The following is an 8,478-nucleotide window of genomic DNA, read 5'->3' as shown; positions in this document are numbered from 1 at the left end:
GTATTAACGTTCTGCAAAATAGTCACAGTGGGTATGAAAACTTTTCAAAATATATAACTTCCATAAAAAAATTATGCCGAAATAAGCATGTATACTTTAGTTAAAGACAGATAAGTAATTGGAGTCTTGCAAAGTAAATTTTTACTTGTCATAACTTTTTGATATGTATGGATTTCTAGAGATTCTACAGTTAAAAAAAAATTCATAAGACGTTCGTCGGAATCTAGGTTCAATACCAACGTGCGCACAAAAACGTTTAATTGTCCTGTATCTGAAATATTTACGATAAATAATATCGATGTTTAGTGGGGTCCAATGTGACGCAGGTTGATGGGGTCCTCTGTGCCACGCTTACAGAACTACCTAACCTAGGTACGTGACAGCGCGAGTTTCCGTAGTGTGTTTCGATCGCGGAATAGTAAATGTTAGTGCCTTTCCTATAAAATGAAATAATTTCCATCGATAATCATATCCACACTTTCATTTTCTCTTTTTTTTACCCTTTACTTACAGATCACATGTAATCGAGTCGCTGTGAGGCAATATTTGTTTATCTCTGCTAGGTTACGATAAAAAGAAAGGTTATAGGACTTTGTTTTCAGTTTTCAATTTCTTAGGTCATCTGATGAAACAAATATGACATGATTATTGATAAATTGGTTCTCTAGCACTTGATTTTTCTTTTTTGTAGAAAAAGTAATTAATAATAAACTACGTTGAAAAACATGCCGCGACAGAGAAAGAAGAAAACGGACCGGCAGACTGTTGATGCCGGTACGATGGAGCTGGGGATTCGCAAAGTTGTCGATGATGAGTGGAGTATTCGAGAAACGCAGCAGAGAGCTTGGGCATAAACCGAACAACTTTACATCGCTATGTCAAAAAGTATAAGGAGACTGCACCGGAGGAGCGTAGATGCATGAGACTCACACCGAACTATGCAACAAAAGTGGTCTTCTCACCTATTATCGAAGAAAGTCTGAAAGAATACCTAATGACTGCATCCCAAATGCATCATAGATTAACTCGCAAGCAAGTTATGCAATTAGCATACCAGCTAGCTGTTGCGAACAAGCTTGATTGCCCACAGAATTGGCAAGAAAAACAGTCTGCCGGTGTCGACTGGTATTATGGGTTTATGAAAAGGCATTCTGAGCTTTCGTTAAGGAAACCCGAAGGAACTAGCTTAGCTCGTTCCACTAGTTTCAATCGTACTTCGATTAACGCTTTTTTCGATAACTTAGAGTCCGCGTATAAACAGCTCGGAGCTGAATTATCGCCCGCTGCAATCTATAACTTAGATGAAACTGCTCTGTCGACGGTTCACAATCCACCCAATGTTATCGCTCCTAAAGGACAAAAACAAGTAGGCCAAGTGACATCGGGTGAGCGGTATTATTTCGGCTAACGGAAACTCGATTCCTCCTTATATGGTATTTCCGCGCGTACATTTCAAACAGCACATGTTGAAAGGGGCTCCGTCGGGCTCTAGCGGGGAAGCATCCAAAAGCGGTTGGATGAATGGCCAATTGTTTGTTGGAGCATTTTCAAAAATACGCGCGTGCGTCTATAGAGAAAAAGGTTCTACTCATTCTTGATAACCACGAATCGCATGTCACCATAACGAGCTTAGATTTCTGTAAACAAAATGGAATCATCCTTCTGACTCTGCCTCCGCATACCTCTAACAAACTACAATTACTTGACCGTACCGTTTATAAGTCCTTGAAAAGTGTTTTTAACGCGGTTTGTAACGAGTGGATGATCAATAATCCGGGCAAAATAATTTCTATTTATGAAGTGGCGGAACTTTTTGGAATCGCTTATCCTTCGGCTTTCACACCTGCTAATATTAAGAAAGGATTTGAATCGACCGGTATTTGGAAATTAAATCGAAATGTATTCAAAGACTCCGACTTCCTGTGCTCTTCTGTCACGGATAGGCCCGATCCTACGGTTGCTGATACTGCGTCGGAAAATACCGGTCTTCCTTCGAACAGGAATATTGATCCTAATCTCAATGTTATCGAATTGCCTAACGACGTTATTGTATTAAATACTTCAATGGAGCCGATCGACCTTAATTTACCAACCATGTCGCTTGATGTTAGTGACGTCTTGGTACCAAACCCGGAAGTCCCTATGCCTTGCGAAGTTAGACCAGGCGCAATTGATAGCGTAAAAGCTGGTAACAAAGAGAATCTCGTTTTACCTCAGGATATACAGCCGTTTCCGAAAGCTGCACCACGAAAGAGTGTTAACAGAAAGAGAGTCCGTAGTGCAATATTAACAGACAGCCCTGTTAAGAACTCTCTATGTGAAGAGATGAATGCCAGAGTCATAAAAAAAGAATTAATCGAGGAGAATAAGCGTAAAAGGAGTGCGGCGCTCGCTCCGAAATCTAAGACTAAGCCTAAGACTGCATCGAAAAGAAAGACGACCCGAAAAACTGCTGCTAAGCAGCAATAAAACTAAGTGCAATACGTCTTGAAATGCAATACGTCTTAGATTATATGTCTAGTCGCATAAAACAGATGTTAGGTATATTATAATAATATATTGCCGATTACTATGTTGGATTTTATGTATAGATTTTATGTATGGATTTTATGATATACTATAATATGTAATAACGTGCAATTGACCAAAGATTTGTAATAAACAGGATTTAAACAGATCTCTTCTACATGTCACAGAGTACCCTACCTTTCACATTACATGTCACAGGGTACCCTACCTTTCACATTACATGTCACAGTGTACCCTACGCTGTGGCTCAATCGACCCCACGCGTGGGGTCCACTGTGACAAACGCAGCATTTCGAAATATCATTATTTTTGCAAAATATTTCTGACAATTTACTTCTTAAATTATTTACAAACAAAGTTTATTATATTAAACATCGAATAGTCCCATTTATATTCTAATGAAGTTATTAAAAACCATTTTTAATGTCATTTGAAAAAACGTGGTTCAAGGGTGCCCACTCTCCCCTATAGCCGTAGCGAACACACGTATCACACTCTGTACGATCGGCATATGCGTTATACTTTACAACCGAGAACTCCCGCGTACTATCGCGTTAAATTACTCGTCTTAACAATAGCGAGGGGCACTTAGTTGCCAAATACAATCGAGTGTTAGCAACAATACGCGAGTTGAAATTCGGATACATTGTTAATTAACGGAAGTGCATATCGAGTATATAACAACCACGGGCATTGGGTCACGCGGATACGGAATATTGTACAGACATTATTAATCATTGTATTTAACAACCGGATACTCGTTCGTTAATTCTGCGCACGAACATTGTATGATAGAGTGATGATCACGGCCGAGTGCGTGATCATAGTACAACAATCACGGGGCACAGAGTCCTCTGATCGGAATAATTATCTGAAATAAAAGCATTGTAACGACTAAACAAATAAGCCGAGATACGCAATTTGAACAATTGTGCAACATTTATTAAATAAAGCGACACCCACACCGAGGCGCGAAACTCGTGGTGTGAGACACCTTTATAACATTGTGAAACGGCCTGTAGTGTTGAAATGATGATCTGGAATTAAAGAATAATTAATTCTGAAACAAATTCTCCTGATTAATTATAAAAAATTATCAATACTTACCTTCTACTTACTTTGTCCTTTGACGATGATCCAACGTTGGCCAGCGGCAATCCGGTATGCGATGTAAAGCGAGGATCCGGGGAAGCAGAGCAGCAACAGCAGCGATCCATCCGGGGCAGGAACCTGAAAGAAATGAAGCGAATTAGTATATAATTAAACATAATTATCGGGACTTACCCTTATCTGGTATGCGAGGTAAAGCGAGGATCCAGAGACGAGAAACAGCAACGGCGATCCATTCCGGGCGTCGATCTGCAACAAAACTTAAAATAATTATCATATAATTATTTTATAATTACTTACCTCTATCTGGTATGCGATGTAAAGCGAGGATCCAGGGACGAGAAGCAGCAACGGTGATCCAACAGGGACATCATTCTGAAACAAAGAAATCCTATTAGCGTCTTGCGAATAATCGTGGCGTTGATGCGAACTTACCTTCTCGGTAGTCTAAGGTTAAACCGAGTGGCGACCGTTCGATAGAAATATTATCCGCCGGAATCGGGCTCAACTCGTGCCGTCCGGTCACAACATAACCTCAAATTTCGGGGTACAAGCACATTTTTGTAAATGCGAAGTTATTTACTTGCGGGTTGACGTGTGTGGAATACCGTAAACTCACATTCTCTTACCACGTTCTCAAACGTTAAAATGTATATTAAACGCGCTGAATATACGTAAATAAGCAAAAATTGACATGTAATAAATTATGGCTTAACGTTAGTTTCCAGGACATAAAAATTTTTCATATGTAACGGCCTGACTTTATCGAACGCGGACTAGCGTACTGGATCATGAGTTCGATGAAAGGCCTAGAGACAATAATCAATTTAGGTTGTACATGCAGTGGTTTATTCGGCTTATTATATACACGAAGGTGGTTTATTCAGCTTATTCTATACAAGAGAAATGTTACTATACAAGAGAAATGTTAGCGCGGTATTTGATATAGCGCGGGGACGGGCAGAACGCGGTATATACAACGAAGGGGTAGTGCGGGTGCACTTGATAACGAACGCGGTATCACACTATTCGACGGGCTCGGTATATTACAGGTAATGCGTGCGCACTGGCACACGGCGCGGTCTTGCGAGCATCGACGGACTCGGTATATTACATATAACGAACGCGGTATTACACTATTCGACGGGCTTGGTATATTACAGATTACATAGGCGGGCGCGGTATATTACACTACGATCATCGACGGACTCGGTATATTACATATTACATAGGCGGGCGCGGTATATTACAAGTAGTGCATGTGCACTTGATAACGACGCGGTATTAAGATACTGGACGGACTCGGTATATCACCGGTAGTGCCTGTGCACTTGCGAACGACGCGGTATTGCGATAGAGTCGGATGCGTGCGGGAACGCGTAGCGTATGATAGAGGATTTCCGGGGCTTCGGGGCGGCGGCAGCGAGAGCCCTCGTTGCGAGGCCGAGCGCGCTCGACCCCGCGTAACCGTGCCTTCGGGTTTAGTTCTAAGGGAGTGCGGGAACACCTGAGAGCCCTCAGTCGGGGCTCGGAGCACCGGACCTCGTTGGCGTGTTCCCTAGGAGTCGGGATAGGTTTCGTCTGGAAATAGCGGTACGCTGGATCTTTTAGACGAAGTGTCTTTTCCTCGCCGGAGCGGCGGTTTATATACCCGCCCGGCGCGGCGGGTTCGCTACGAGCGGCCGATCGTCGCGTTGTGGTGGGGCGGCGCGGCGCCGCGCTCGTCTTCGGTGCGGCTCGGCTTCCGTCGTCGCTCGTCGGAAGGCACCGGTGCCGCGCTTGGCCCGCGCACACGGTGTGTTTTGAATCAAGCTTAAAATGTGGGCGCACCGCGCCCTGGTCTTTGCCCGACTGGTCGTCGGTCGGGCGGCATCCGGCGGTTGTTAGCCGGAAACGATGCTTAGCGCACGGGGTGCATCGTTACACATAAATAAAGTGAATGTATTCACTTGCGGGTTAACGTTTGCGGAATCGGGTTGACGTGTGTGGAATACCGTAAACTCACATTCTCTTACCACGTTCTCAAACGTTAAAATGTATATTAAACGCGCTGAATATACGTAAATAAGCAAAAACTGACATGTAATAAATTATGGCCTAACGTTAGTTTCCAGGACATGAAAATTTTTCATATATAAAGTGAATGTATTCACTTGCGGGTTAACGTCTGCGGAATCGGGTTGACGTGTGTGGAATACCGTAAACTCACATTCTTTTACCACGTTCGCAAACGTTAAAATGTATATTAAACGCGCTGAATATACGTAAATAAGTAAAAACAGACATGTAATAAATTATGGCCTAACGTTAGTTTCCAGGACATAAACAAATTTTCGTAAATAATGTAAAATTATACAATTTTGAGTTATACCATTATATGTACCAATATGGTCTAATGGTATGTGCCATTTTATGGTCTAACGTTAGTTTCCAGGACAATCTTTTGTACATATACATTTGAGTGTACATAATTCGTATATGTATACATTTTTTCCAAGACTGTCCTGGAAAATATCATTAGACATATTATGTTTCCAGGTCAGACCTGGAATCCACAAAATGTCTCGGAAAATGCCATTAGGTAGTAGGAGATTTCTCGGTACCGACCATATGACAAATATATAATATTTTATTAAAAATAAATATTAACAGTGAAAATAAATCATAATTTTTATTATATATACCTATTTATTAATTGTTTAATTAAAAATTAACTTTAGTTTCATTATGTGGCCTAAACTAGTACTTATTGTGGCGAAAACTGGTGTTTTGGTGGCCAAAAACGGTGAAATCGGAATTTATGATATAATTTTTATTTTTGAAACATTTATTTAAGTTTATTTGTTTGCTGATCTTAAGTTTTTTATCAATTTAGTAACAAAGCCATATCCAATCTTAGGTCTTTTGGCAGCCTTATATTGGTTTCTGTATACATATATACTATATATATACATATACATTTTCTAAACCACTGCGCGCCGATTAAATTTTCGGACTTAAAACACAGTAATTGTTAGAATTAAAAACCCCTTCTTTCCCCGGAATTAAATCGACTCGATTTAATTATCTAAAAACTGTAAAAAAAAACTGTAAGTTTCTTATCTAAAAGATTCTTAAGAATATATTAAAGTAGTTAAAAACGTTACATAACAACAAGAATTTAATTAATACGCATTTATTTCGTCAAATATCCTTAAGGGGATGCTGGAGCCGTCTGTTTTACCGGCATTTTTTGTCGGCACGTAGCGTCGTATTAATTTGACAGAATTAAAAATCCTTCTCCAGAATTGCAGTACATACATTAATGATTCGGGGAAACTCCGATTTTATATAGAAAACGAGAAAAAATTACGGAAGTACAGATTTCCTTATCCTACTCTTATCCCAATATGGCGTCTCGAGTTGCGGCGAGCTGTCAGCTCGTCACAAGATGTATTTCATATAAGAGATATACCATTGGTACGAACGCGAAAACAAGTTTCCCCGAATTGCACAACAAGAAAAACATCGATAAACCCCTCAAATCAAGATTTGGAAGCGTAATATAAAAGTATAATGTCGGTGTGCATCGTGCGTATGTGTGCGTGCAATGTAGCGTGCTATCCTTGTCTATATCTTTGTCTATACAAGGACAGATATAGTTCGCCGGTCTTCTTTACCGACGCCGATCGAGTTCGGCTACGGCTCCAGCATCCCCTTAAAGTGGCCACAAATGGTGCACCGACCCTACCCATGGCGGATTTCACGCGGGACGAGTGGGAAAAGTTTAACAGCGCAACGCACTGTCACGTGTGCGAAAAACCGTTCGAGCCAGACGACGTGCGAGTACGCGATCATTGTCATCTGACCGGTCGATACAGAGGTCCCGCGCATTCAAATTGTAACTTAAATTACAAAGATTCGCATTGCATTCCCATAGTTTTCCACAATTTATCGGGTTACGACGCGCATTTTATTATCACGGAAATAGCTACAGCGTACGAAGGACGTGTAGACTTACTTCCAATCACAAAACAAAAATACATATTGTTTATGAAAAACGTTAAAAGCACCGAATATAAAGATAAGGAAACTTGTATCAAATTGCGATTTATCGATTTATACAAGTTTCTCACCGTTAGTCTTGACAAATTGACATCTTATCTCAGCAAGGATAAACTGCAAATATTACAACGCGAATTTTGTAAATTATCTGCAAAAATTTTGATTTGCTGACACGAAAAGGCGTATTTCCGTACGAGTACATTAACTGTGTCAAAAAGTTGGAGGAATCGTGTTTACCACCGCGCGACTTGTTTCACAGTTCATTGACAGATGACACCGTATCCGATAGCGATTACGCGCACGCCGTCAACGTCTGGCAGCGGTTCTTCATTCGAACGCTCGGTGACTACAGTGATTTATATCTCAAAACCGATGTCTTACTGTTGGCCGATATCTTTGAAAATTTTCGCGATAGCTGCGTCGCGAGTTATGGACTCGATCCCGCGTATTATTACACTCTACCGGGTTTTACGTGGGATGCTATGTTGAAGAATACACATATCAATTTCGAACTGCTCACCGACATTGACATGGTTATCGAACGCGGTGTACGCGGCGGTTTGAGTCAATGTTCAAACAGATACGCGCTGGCCGACAACATGTACATGCAGTCGTACGATCCATCGAAACCGTCGTCGTACCTGATGTATTTTGACGTAAACAACCTGTACGGCTGGGCAATGAGTCAACCATTGCCATGTGCAGATTTTCAATGGGTCGACGACGTAACGGATTTTAATGTTATGGATGTCGCGTTGGATTCCTCGATAGGCTACATTCTCGAAGTCGACTTGG

The sequence above is a fragment of the Temnothorax longispinosus genome, chromosome 3 (assembly GCF_030848805.1).
Source record: "Temnothorax longispinosus isolate EJ_2023e chromosome 3, Tlon_JGU_v1, whole genome shotgun sequence".
NCBI lineage: Eukaryota > Metazoa > Arthropoda > Insecta > Hymenoptera > Formicidae > Temnothorax > Temnothorax longispinosus.
The sequence above is the reverse complement of the archived record's forward strand: the minus strand, read 5'-3'. Positions refer to the sequence as shown.